General features: G+C 37.0%; 1 protein-coding gene across 1 annotated transcript in view; it reads right to left on the bottom strand.

The window, feature by feature from the left end:
- LOC118532568 (olfactory receptor 2A2-like) overlaps positions 1-13,486 on the bottom strand; it is a 220,561-nt gene that overhangs the window by 105,942 nt on the left and 101,133 nt on the right.

The raw sequence follows: 13,486 nt of genomic DNA, 5'->3' as shown, positions 1-13,486 counted from the left end.
ATTGAATCTTTTCTCATTATAGGTCTATGATGAATATAAATATGAGGATTAAGGTGGTAGAGCAGAATTCAAATGCTTAAAACATGCCCTGTAGAAACATATTTAAGTAACAAAAGTTGAGAGGAAAAAAAGACAGTAGATTGTGTAATGTTGACTTCCTCATCTTTAATATCTGGTAACAAAGTGTTTTACTTAAATCTGACAAATCAAGTGAAAGAGATATAAGTACATTTAATTAATGATAATATGATTAAGTAAAATCGGGTGGTGAGGAGAGAGAAAGAAGGTAGGATAAAGGGTACATAGATAAACTTCATTATTGCCCATACCAGGTAATTACTTACCTGTGGCAGTATATTAAATTCAATATAAAGAAGTAGAAGATTAAGAATGTTGTAGAAAATTACAGATATCAAACATAACCTCCAGAATAAAACCACAATTCTCCTAATTTTTAATAAAAAAGCACACAAGAATATAAAATATACAACAGAGTTCTATAAAGTTATAAATACACCAAGCTTAACATAAAATCAGATGATAGAATCCAGACCATTTTAGTTATAACAATAAATACAAATAGACTTAAACTGACATATTAAAAGAACTTACAGACTGAATTTTTAAAAAAGCTCAAGTCTATGCTGTTCACAAGAAACATAGTTAAAGCAAAGGGATTCAGAATATTTAGGGAAAAAAGTGTAGGTAATGGCAAACGGCAAACACAGAAAAAAGTAAAACAATATTAATATCAGACAAGATTTTATTCAGACCAAAAAGAAGCATGAGTAAGTTATACAAGAGTACTAATAACACTAAATACTGTGATCAACACAGAAGATAAAATAGTTTTAACTATTAACTTCAAATGAAATAAAGTCAACCTTCCTAAAGCAAAAACTACATGCTATACAAGGAGAAATAGGGAAAGGAAACAAAGAAAACAGAAGCAGTGGGAGACATTAATTCATCTTTCTCAGTTCATACCAGATCATTGAAAAATTTAAGATATACAGGACTAAAAATATCATGATTAATAAAGTAGATCTAATTAACATTTCACAGATTCTGAATCCTGAAAAAAATGAACCTTCTTTCAAATGCCAATAGATCCTCCCTGGTAGTCTAATGGTTAGGATTTGGCATTCTCAAATGCCAATAGACATTCTCAAAAAAAAAAAAAAGAGGGGAAAAAAGCCATATATCAATCCTCAAAGAAAATAATTTTAAAAAAGTAGAACTAAGCCCGGTGATGGATATTAAGGAGGGCACGTATTGCATGGAGCTCTGATGTTATTCACAAACAATGAATCTTGGAACACTACATCAAAAACTAATGATGTACTGTATGGTGACTAACATAACATAATAAAATAATAATAATAATAATAATAGAATTAATACAGGTATTATTTTCTAAACAATTCAAAAAATAGAAAATACTAAAAAGTAGGAAAATTAAAATTCCATAGTATCTTAAAAATTTAACACAATGTGTAAACACTGTGAAAAAAACTTTAAAGCACATCTTAGTGCATCAAACTTAATCAAATGGAAGAACTTACAATATTCTTGAATGGGAAAACTGAGCATCAGAAATTCACCAATTCCCCTAAGCAAGTCAATAATATAGTGCAATCCCCAAGTAGCAATAGGATTTATTTTCTAATTGGATAGGGTGATGCTAAAATCATATGGAAAAGTAAAAAGCATGAATCACCAGAAAAATTCTATAAAAGAAGAGTTATGAGGGCCAATATCACCCTCATACTGACACCAGATAAAGATACCACAAAAAAAGAGAGAGAGAGAGAACTACAGGCCAATACCTCTGATGAACATAGACACAAAAATCCTCAATAATATATTAGCAAATCGAATCCAACAATACATTTAAAAAAACATTCACCATGATCAAGTGGGATGTACTCCCCAATGCAAGAGTGGTTCAATATTCATAAAACAACATGATACAACACATCAATAAGAGAAAGGATAAAATTCATATGATCATTTCAACAGATGCATAAAAAGCATTTGACAAAGTCAACATCAGTCATGATAAAAACACTCAACAAAGTAGGTTTAGAGGGAACATATCTCAACATAATAAAGGCCATATATGAAAAACCCACAGACAGCACCATATTCAGTGGTGAAAAACTGAGAGCTTTTCCCCTAAGGTCAGGGAAAAGACAAGGTCTTTTTATTGTCACTTTTATTCAACCTAGTACTAGAAATCCTAGCTATAGCAATTCAACAACAAAAAGAAGAAAAAGGCATCCAAATTGGTAAAGAAGAAGTAAAACTTTTACTATTTGCAGATGACATGATACTACCTATAGAAAATCCTAAAGACCCCACCAAAACCTGTTAGAACTGAAAAATGGGTGCAGTAAAGTCACAGGATAAAAAAATCAATGTAGAGAAATCTGTTACATTCCTCTATACTAATAATGAAGCAGCAGAAAGTGAAATTAAGAAAATCTCATTTACAACTGCACCAAAAATAATATCTAGGAATAAACTTAACCAAAGAGGTTAAAGACCTGTACTCTGAAAACTATAAAATGCTGATGAAAGAAATTGAAGATGACACAAAGAAATGGAAAGACATTCCATACTCAAGGACTGGAAGAACAAATATTGTCAAAACACCTATACTACCCAAAGCAATCTACGCATTTAATGCAATCCCTATCAAAGGACGAACAGCATTTTTCACAGAAATAGAACAATTCTAAAATTTGTATGGAACCACAAAAGACCTCGAATAGTCAAAGAAATCTTGAAAAGGAAAACAAAACTGGAGGTATCACAATTCCAGATTTCAAGTTATATTACAAAGTGGTAGTAATTAAAACAGTATGGCACTAGTATAAAAATAGATACATAGACAGAAAATCCAGAAATAAATCAACAATTATATAGTCAATTTGTCTTTGACTAAGGAGGAATGAATATAAATGGGAAAAAGACAGTCTCTTCAACAAATGGTGTTGGGAAAACTGGACAAGTATATGCAAAAGAATGAAACTGGACTACTTTCTTTCACCATACACAAAAATAAACTCAAATGGATTAAAGACCTAAATGTGAGACCTGAAACCATAAAAATCCTTGAAGAGAACACAGGCAGTAATCTCTCTGACATCAGCCATAGCAACATTTTTTTTGAAGTCTCCTGAGCAAAGGGAAATAAAAGCAAAAATGAACTATTGGGGCACTGCATCAAAATAATAAGCTTCTGTAGGGTAAAGGAAATAATTAATAAAACTAAAAGGCAGCCTGTGGAATGGGAGAAGATATTTGCAAATGATATATCCAAAAAGGGTTAGCATCCAAAATATATAAAACACTTATAAAACTCAACACCCCAAAAACAAATAATCAAAATAAAAAATGGGCAGAAGAGATGAACAGACATTTCTCCAAAGAAGATGTCCAGATGGCCAATAGACACATGAAAAGATGCTCAACATCACTCATCATCAGGGAAATACAAATTGAAACTACAATGAGATATCACCTTACACCTGTCAGAATGGCTAAAATCAACAACACAAGAAGAACAGGTTTTGGTGAGGATGTGGAGGAAAAGGAATGCTCATGCACTGTTGGAGGAAACGCAAATTGGTACAGTCATTTTGGAAAATAGTATGGAGTTTCCTCAAAAAATTAAAAATAGAACTACCCTAGGATCCAGTAATCACACTACCGGGTATTTACTGAAAAAATACAGAAACACTAATTCAAAGGATTCATGCACCCCAATGTTTATTGCAGCATTATTTACAATAGCCAAACTATGGAAGCAGCCCAAGTGTCCACTGACTGATGAATGGATAAAGAAGATGTGATATATATATATATACACATACACACAATGGAATATTAGCCATAAAAAGAATGAAATCTTGCCATTTGTGACAACACAGCTAGAGCTAGAGTATAATGCTAAGTGAAATAAGTCAGTCAGAGAAAGACAAATACCATATCATGTCACTCATATGTGGAATTTAAGAAACAAAACAAGAGAGCAAAGGGGAGGAAAAAAAAAGAGAGAGAGACAAACCAAGAAATTGACTTTTAACTATAGAGAACAAACTGATGGTTATCAGAGTGTGGGGGGGGGATACTGGAAATAGGGGATGGGGATTAAGGAGTACACTCATCACGATGAAATAAAATAAAATGATAAAAAAAGAGGAGTTGAGCATGATTCACATTTTCGTATTTTTAAACTTCACAAAATTACGGTCATTAAACCCTGTGTTACTGGTACATGGCTAGAGAGATGGGCCAGTGGATCAGAATAAAGAAACTGTAAATAAACAAATATATATTGGATTGTGTTCATGATGAGAATGGTATCTCAAGTCACTGATGCAAAGATGGATTACACAATAAATGTAGTGAACCCACTAAATGTATGAGAAAAATAATAAAATTGGATTTATGTCTGTCACTCTGTACTACCATTATATCTCCCAGAAAGCCAAATTCATTCCCAAGACACGGGGAAGCAAAGGAAACATTTCCACTACATACTCTTCAATTTTAAACCATGATAAATGCATAAACGTTTTTTAAAAATGAAATGCAAAGAGCCTTTTGCTATATTCAGTTTTGAAATCATGTATTTTTCTTATTTTAAAAGGAACATATGTTGTAGAAACATGAGGAATATAGAAAATATAGGAAATTGTCAAGACACAATAAAAAATAATCTCAATGCAAAAAGAAAGCAAACAGCTTAGTTATCTTTTCCTTTCTTTGTATGATATTTAATTTGCTCATTTAATTATACTTAAGTCATATATAATATTTTAGACATAATACTTCTTCAACTCAATTTCATGCCCCAATTTTTTAAAATTTTTGTATTTGAGTACAGTTGACATATGTTACTTACTTTCAGATGTATGACATAGTGATTCAAGTTTATACATTATGTTACATTCTCTAAAAGTGTAGCTACCATCTGTCACCATGCAATACTGTTACAAAGCCATTGACTATATTCCCGATGCTTGCTTTTTATTCCCATGACTCAGTCATTCCGTAATTGCAAACTTGTACCTCCCACTCCCCTTCACCAATTTTACCCATCCCCCACCTCCTTGCTCTTTGGCAACTATCAGTTTGTTCTCTGCATTTAAAGGTCTGATTCTGCTTTTTGCTTATTTATTTGTTCATTTGTCTTTACACCCCACATATGAGTGAAGTCATATGGTATTTGTCTTTCTCAGTCTGATGTGTTTCACTTAGGATGATACCCTCTAGATCCATCCATGTTGTCACATTCATGCCCGATTTTATTCCAACTCTCCACCGGTGTCTTTAACATCAGCATCTGTCATCAGGGCTACTTTGTGAATCATCTAACAATTTTCTAAAGCACACCATTTTTACCTTCCCTTGGGTTATTTGAAATACAACATCTTTGAATCAATGTATTATACTGTAGTGAATCTCATACTAAGCTACAAGTGCTATTTCATATAACATTAGGATATTTCTTTTTAATTTATTCTTTTTTTTTTTTTTTTTAAGTAGGCTCCACTCAGCATGGAGCCCAGTGCGGGGCTTGAACTCACAGCCCTGAGATCAAGACCTGAGCTGAGATCCAGAGTCAGACAATCAACTGAGCTACCTAGGCACCCATTTAATTTATTCTTTATATATAATTTTTTGATCTAACCACTGTTACTTAAAAGAATTTAAATTCCAACTCCATGATTTTGCCTTTGAGTACATTCACAAGATTGACTCAATTTAGTGATTCAAGTTATCAGTTTATTGTTTGCCTTCTCACACCAAATTGATTCAAAGCATTTCTTTATATCTTATTTGCACCAGCCTCCATTCCACTTAAAGCAGTTAATGCTCTGTTATTACCTCCTCTATTCTCATGCTCAGTGTCCCCTAAATATGTCTTTGTTCTATCCTTTCCATTGCACTAAATGCTCCTTCCTTGCTCCCCTCACTGTCCAAATCCTTGTGTACACAACTTTCAGGATTCAGCACAAACCCCACCTCTTCTAGAAACTTTATTGTTTAATGCACTGTGCTCTTAGCACATTTTTCTTACAGGGATTTTTGTCTGTGTATTTTACCAAGCTGTTTTCACTCATATTGAATAATTCAAATATTTTTATTGCCATTTTTTACAGATTAATGTTTTATGTCGCTGTGTTGGTGGTTAATTATGTGAGGTAGGAAGCATGCTTTATGATTCTTAGTAGCCCATGTAAGTTCATTTCACATAATAGATGCTCAGCCATATGCAGACTGTGAGAAACTGCTTAATTCTTCAAAATCTCAGTTTATCATTTGTATAATGAAGAGCATTGGACCAGATGATCTTCAAGCTGGGCTCAGAACTAGCTCTCCAAAGCCAAATCAATTGTTGAGCATTACTCGTACTTCCCACTAGATGGTACCAACAACACCAAATATACACTGCTGGAAAAAACTGACCATTTTTTAAAGTGAGTTGGAGAAATGAATAATCAGAACAGGTAGCCTATTAAGTATAATAGTTACAATTTGTGAAATAAATTATAGAAAATCAGATTTTTTCCCACTTTTAAAACCGTAAGCAGCTTAACACATATCCCCAAGGAAATATTATTTGAAGTAGTGGTTATTAAATCAACCCCAAATTCCTTATTAAGCAAATATTTACTGAGTGCAGTGTGAGAGTTGTTTGTGGCCAAAGACAAACCACACGTGGATGCTTATAAAGGAAAATGAGACATAAATTAAAAAAAAAAAAACTATAATAAAAGTAAAAAAATGAGAACATTCAGAGGGTGCAGATACTACTTTCAGCTACAGAAATCAGCAATAGTCTTCAAGGGAATTGGGGTATTTTAGATTAATTTTAGGTTATGGTTTTGATTTGTTGTGTCACATAAAACAAAAAGCATGTTGAAGCAGATAGTGGAGGATATTGAATTTCAAACTAAGGTCTGTGACCTTCATTCAGCAGATAATGAAACAAAATTGAAGCCTTTTCCACAGTTTCATGATCAGAGCTGTGTTTTAAAGTTACATGTGCTCACAGAAGGACTGCATGATCTCACCTGTATATGGAATCTAAAATAGATAAACTCACAGAAGCAGAGAGTAGAGTGGTGATTGACAGGGGACATGGTGAGGTGATAGTCAAAGGGTACAAAATTTCAGGTAGGCAACAAAAATAAATTCTGGACATCTAGTACACAGCACAGTGCCCACAGCTAACAATACTGCATTGTATACTTAGTTTTTGAGGGGATAGATCTTATGTTAAATGCTCTTATATTGTTACAAAAGTAACAATAATTAATAATAACAGCAGTAATAAACGGGGTGGGTGCGAGGAAATTTTAGGAGGTGATGGACATGTCTATGGCCATGATGGTGGTATACTTTCAGGTGTATATTTATCCCCAACTCATCAAGTTGTGTACATTAACGATGTACAGCTCTTTACATGTCAATGATTCCTTAATAAAGCAATCTAAAAAAATACATCTGCTTGGGGTGTGGCTATTTGATGAGAATAGGAGGATGGAAACGGGAGAAGGGATATGCCAGCACATTCACGTGAGGGGTTACAACAGCTTAAAGGTGAATGGTGGCCATGGTGATGAAGCGTATCAGGCAGGGAACACAATGAGAACAAAGGTAATAACTGGATAACAACTGGAGAAAACTGGAGTCAGTTTTGCTCCTGGGGGTTATGAAGGAACTTGAAAAGGATTAATTTGAACATCTTGAGTTTTAGAAGCAGACACTACAGCTTCTCTGTCAGTAAACCCAGTTGCTGCTCAGCAACAGCGGCAGTTCCCAATTTCTGTTCTAGTAGCATGGTACACGTTTGCGGAGGATTTAAAAAGCTCCGAGATCTGGTGAGTAAATGTTATGACCGCAGCACCACCTAATGCAAATAACTCATAGCTTGGTCTTTGACGAGACTGTTAGTAATAGCTACAGAATGTGTAGATCTTTGGAATTCTTCTTTTTTTTTTTTTTTTAAGATTTATTTATTTTTGACAGAGAGAGCAAGTTGGGGGAAGGGCAGAGGGAGAGAATCTCAAGCAGACTCCCCGCTGAGCACGGAGCCCAACATGGGGCTGGATCCCACCACCCATGAGATCATGACCATGAGATCATGACCTGAGCCAAAACCAAGAGTCAGATGCTCAACCGACTGAGCCACCCAGGTGCCCCGACCTTTGGGATCCTTAAGGAATCTTTTCAAAACATTTAGGATAGTTGGAAAGAAATACCATGCATGGTCCTGGGAAACTTCTTATTTCCTTTCATTTTTCTCAGAAGCACCAACTACATCCCAGGTGCAGTGGTAGACTCTAGGGACACAGAGATGAATAAGACACAATTCCTCCTCCTTTGAGCTTAGAGAAGAGAATATAGGGCAGCTGATTGTGACTCAGGTAGGAAAGGAAGCCACTAGTTAGTAATTTTCCTGGAGGAGGTGATGTCTAAGCTGAATTAGAAGAAAGGGAAAACAAACAAACAAACACTAATCTTAAAGCTGGAGAAAGAAGATGTTGTAAGCCCAGGAAATTGCTGGAGCAAAGATGGGGTGCCTGAAACAGCATTTGTATTGTAGAAACTACAGAAGTTTGAGAACATCAAGTGCAGGTGGGAGAACCGAGTAGAGGCTGGAGAAGCAGGTGCTGAGTCTGGATGCAGAAGCAGGAGCACAAGAGCCTCTGACCAAGCTAAGGACCACATCTTTGCAGAAGGTGGAACGAAACACTGTTTTAAAGAGGAGTATGATGGGAGCACAGCGGCATTTTAATTTGGAGGAATTATTTTATCTTAGAAACTAGCAATACAGCATTTTTACACAGAAAAAAAAAAAGCTGAAAATATGAGGTAAGTGAAAAAGGAGAAGGAAGACCAGGCGAGGAGGAAGAAAGACAAACACTTGTAATCCATACACTCCTAAACAAATAATTCTTAAATTTTGTGTCTAGACCTCCAGATTATTTTCTTATTAAATTATTATTGACCACATGGTCTCAGCACACATGGAATCTTTCAATGTCCCAGGCTAACCATGAATCAAAAGGGAAATACTCCAAGTGTTGATACGTTCTGTGTAGAGCTGTAATAGCTGTGTTAGCCTGCTCTTGCTTCTGAGCCCTACCGTTACCATGACAACTTTCCCAGCAAAAGGCGAGGTTGATGAAGTTGCCTTGATCCAGAAGCTTTGCATTGCTGTTGGAGGCTTCAAAATTTTTAATATCAAATAAACCAGAGCCAACCTTTGTGCACACTCTGTCATACAGCAGAAACCTTAAATGACCTAAATTTCATAGTTCAGTGTAACACTTCCCTATGTATAGACTTATGGGGTCATAACTGGCTCAATCCATTGATACTTCTGGACCCCCGGAAGAATCTAGCAGTGAACAAAAGTAAAAGAGCAACATCACTCTGTATATATTTACCACTCATTTATTTTAGAGAGAAAGAGCAAGAGAATCCTCAACAGATTCCCTGCTGAGTGCAGATCCTGACTTGGGGCTCAATCCCAAGACCCTGAGATCATGACCTGAGCCAAAATCAAGAGTAGGACGTTTAACTCAATTAGCCACCCAGGTGCTAAGAGGTAGTGGATGCCTCGGTTCTCTCAAACACTGCGGGACTTAAACTTTCATTTGATGAATATTTGACCATCGACTTTCTCCTCTGCATCCTAAATCTCATTAATTCTACCTTCTTTGGTTCAATTTCTCTAACTAGGCTGCAAAATTCTAACGTCCCATCAATGTCTGCAAGTTGACCTCTAACTGCATGGGGCTCTAAACTCTGTACCTTTGTCTGTTGTAAATTGTTAATAAAACATTTGGCAACATTCTATTTGCTCAGACTTTACTTTCTCAGTGAGGGCTTTTGTAACCATTGGATTTAAAGCTTAAAATCTCCACCAGCACTTGTCATTACTCTTCCCTTTCTCCACCCCCCATGCACCACTGGGCTTACTGCCACCAGAATTGGTATGAGTACTGCTTTCCTAAGGCTGCCATAACAAATTACAACAAACTCGGTGGCTTAAAACAACAATTTTATTTTCTTACAATTCTGGAGGCCAGAAGTTCAAAATCAAGGTGTCAGCAGGGCCACATTTCCTTTGAAAGCCCAAGGGGAGAATCAGTCCTTGCTCTGCCAGTTTCTGGTGGCTGCAAGCATCCCTTGGCTTGTGGATGCTCAAGTCCATGCTACATCCATCTTTGCATGGCCCTCACCTCTGCTTTCTCCCCTTCTCTGTCTTACAACACACTGGTCATTGGATTTAGGGCCCATACAGATAATCAAAGATGGCCTCACTTTGAGATCCTTAACTTTAAAAGATTTTACTTATTTATTTGACACACAGAGAGAGAACATAAGCAGGGTGAGAGGCAGGCAGAGGGAGCGGGAGAAGCGGGCTCCCTGCTCAGCAGGGCTCAATCCCGGGACCCTGGGATCATGACCTGAGCTGAAGGCAGATGCTTAACATGAGCCACCCAGACACCCCAAGATCCTTAACTTAATTACATTTCCAAGGCCCCTTTTCCAAAAAAGTTCATAACCAAAAATTCCAGCTTGAAGTTGGGACAAATCTTTCTGGGAGCTGCCATTTAACCCGCTACATTACGTATATTATGTATGCATTTTGTATGTATAATTATATTGTCTGCCATCTGTTCCTAAATACAAGTTTTTACATTTTGTTATAAAAATACATTTTCATTGATTTGATGAACTCCATTACGAGTTGGTTGGTCAAAAATGAATCCTGAGGCGGGGCGCCTGGGTGGCTCAGTCGTTGAGCGTCTGCCTTCAGCTCAGGGCATGATCCCAGCGTCCTGGGATCGAGCCCCGCATCGGGCTCTCTGCTCTGCACGAAGCCTGCTTCTCCCTCTCCCACTCCCCCTGTTTGTGTTCCTGCTCTCGCTATCTCTCTCTCTCTCTGTAAAATAAATAAATAAAATATTAAAAAAAAAAAAATGAATCCTGAGGCTTGGTCTCCAAGTAAACCGCTAAAACTGACTACCAGAGTCTACAAGGTGGTTACCTACCCCCATGCAGTCTTGTTCAAAATGTCCGCCTTGCTTTATGTGGCTCACTTTACAAATAATACTCTTTTGGGTGCATTTATCTGTTACACTGCTATACATCATCTTCCCTCTGTTGAGGCTGATTCCTACGTTGGTCTGATCTGTAGCCTCTAATTTGCTTAGCTTATGCATTTAGGCGTTCCTCTCACAACGAGGTCAAGATTACAGATCTGATTCCCATCTGCTCTTTGAAACACAATTGAATAGAACTTGTGAAGAAATCCTACTTCTACACCCTCTCTCACCCAGACACTTATGAGAAATAATAAAGAAACAAACAGCCCTTATATTTGGAGTCTCCCAGACTGTGGGATGTGGAGCTCAGTCAGTACAGATGGTTTTGGAGATCTACAGACACTTTGCAGCTTGTTTCCCCCAATAAACTGTAACCAAGTTTTGGCCTGCCCAGATCTTACACTGGCCCAGATCTTGAGCAACCAAAGCCTTTGGAATCATGTCAGTTTATCCTCATAACCATTGTGGAAGGGATGCAAAGCAGGCATTATTATTTCTGTTTTACATACGAAGAATCAGTGTTTCAGAGAGTTTAGATGGTTTGTCCCACGTCACATGACAAAGATGTATCCAGAACTAGAACTCAGATCGTCAGCAGCCAGTTGGTAATTTTTATCTCCCATTCACTACTTCCTGTTTTTCAGCGCATGCATTTCATAGCCCTATTACACTGCAACATTGTGACTGGTTTATCTGAATTAGCTCAGAAAATAAACACTCTCCCTTATATGTTTGGTTTTAAGTGGAAATATATGTATAATCACTTCTTTACTGCATCAAGAAACCAAAATATGCTCTAGGAGCAAACATTAAATCATTTCCATTATGAGAGTCATTGCCTTTTGTATGTTTATTCTCTAAAGTAAGGTAGGCTTGCATTTTATCTTTGTTTCTTTGCTTTCCTAAGGAATATATTTCACATTTGTCCATTTTTATTTTATTAACAGTTTCTCCAGGTATAGCAATTGATGATTCTAACCAAACCCCTACACATTTAGTCTGCTGAAGAAGCACGTTTTCTCTCTAGAAAGATCCCATGAGCTAAGGACAGACCCAGGGCTCAGAGTCTGGAAATCTGGGCTTTTGGCCTCTGCTCCCCACTGTCTGTGATTTTCTGTGATTGTACGTATTTACTTCCTAAGCATCTGTTCCACAAGTTTGTAAAATGTAGCAAAGAATCCTTCCTAATGCCTCTTACTTCAAAAAAAAAAAAAAGAAAACATTTTTGAAAATGTTACTTGTTTTTAGGTAAAAGATGTTGAAAATGCTAAAAGCCATTCTATTTTCAACTGTTTTAATGGAAGATTTAAATTCCTGCTGACATCGGCATATTATATTGAATACAGCTTAAAGTATGGCTCCCTTTGCCATTGACAAAACTGTGAACCAAGAGTGGGCACATCTATACCTTCTGCGGGTGTGGCACCTTTGATCAGCAAGGCTAGTGTTCATAGGTAGGGTGTCAGATAAACAAGGAGGGGAGCTGAGAGTCACTGTGGCATAGGATGATAATCTGTCAAGTCCTAAACTTGGACTAGTTGCTTGTATTTGAAATGATGTGCTGAGAGATGAAGGCCAGGGGGAGTAAAAGTAGATTAAAGAGGAAGGAGAACATTGAGGTCAAAAGAAAAGATGATTAATGAGGGCAAAGTTTCCTTCAGCAAATAACATATTTGCTGATATTTATTTATCATTTATTTTCTGCTCAACCACTAGAGGATACAAACAAACATACTGTAACATCTAGAAGGGAAATGTGAAATTCAGGACAAAGCAACAGTATAAGTTATGTCAGAAGACAAATTACAATTGCTTTAAGTATAGTTCATGTACAGATAACAGGAAGCACTCTAGCTACCTGCAGCAGAAATGTGTGTAAGGCAGGGAAACGGCTACATACGAAAAGTGTTGGGGGGACTAGGGGAGCAGTCTCTAGTCTCTGCCACCAAGATTGATGGCCAGCACAACATCCCCAGGATGGGATTGTTGAGGACGCTGCTACCTCTGTCTCAGTCAGGAAGCCATCTCAAATCTGTTGGCCCACAACGCTTAAGGCTTGTCACATCCCAAAACAGCTAATTCAGATACTACCAACCTGCTCACCCACTTTGATCCATTAGGGATTTACTCACAGTGTCAGAAACCCCATTTTAGGTCTCAGCCAAAGAGAATTCTCTCTACAAGGGATCTGCCCTTAGACCACAGACCACGTGTGCTGATGCACACCTCACAAAGCAGCCAAGAGCCTGTGGTTGATGTGGATGTGGTGATATCATATCAACATGAGTACTATGAGCTCAGGCATTAAAGGAGAAGGACCAAGGAGGGAAGAGCAGGCCCCAAAT

Source organism: Halichoerus grypus, chromosome 12, assembly GCF_964656455.1.
Source record: "Halichoerus grypus chromosome 12, mHalGry1.hap1.1, whole genome shotgun sequence".
NCBI classification, from domain to species: Eukaryota; Metazoa; Chordata; class Mammalia; order Carnivora; family Phocidae; genus Halichoerus; species Halichoerus grypus.
This window is presented reverse-complemented; position numbering and strand designations above follow the sequence as displayed.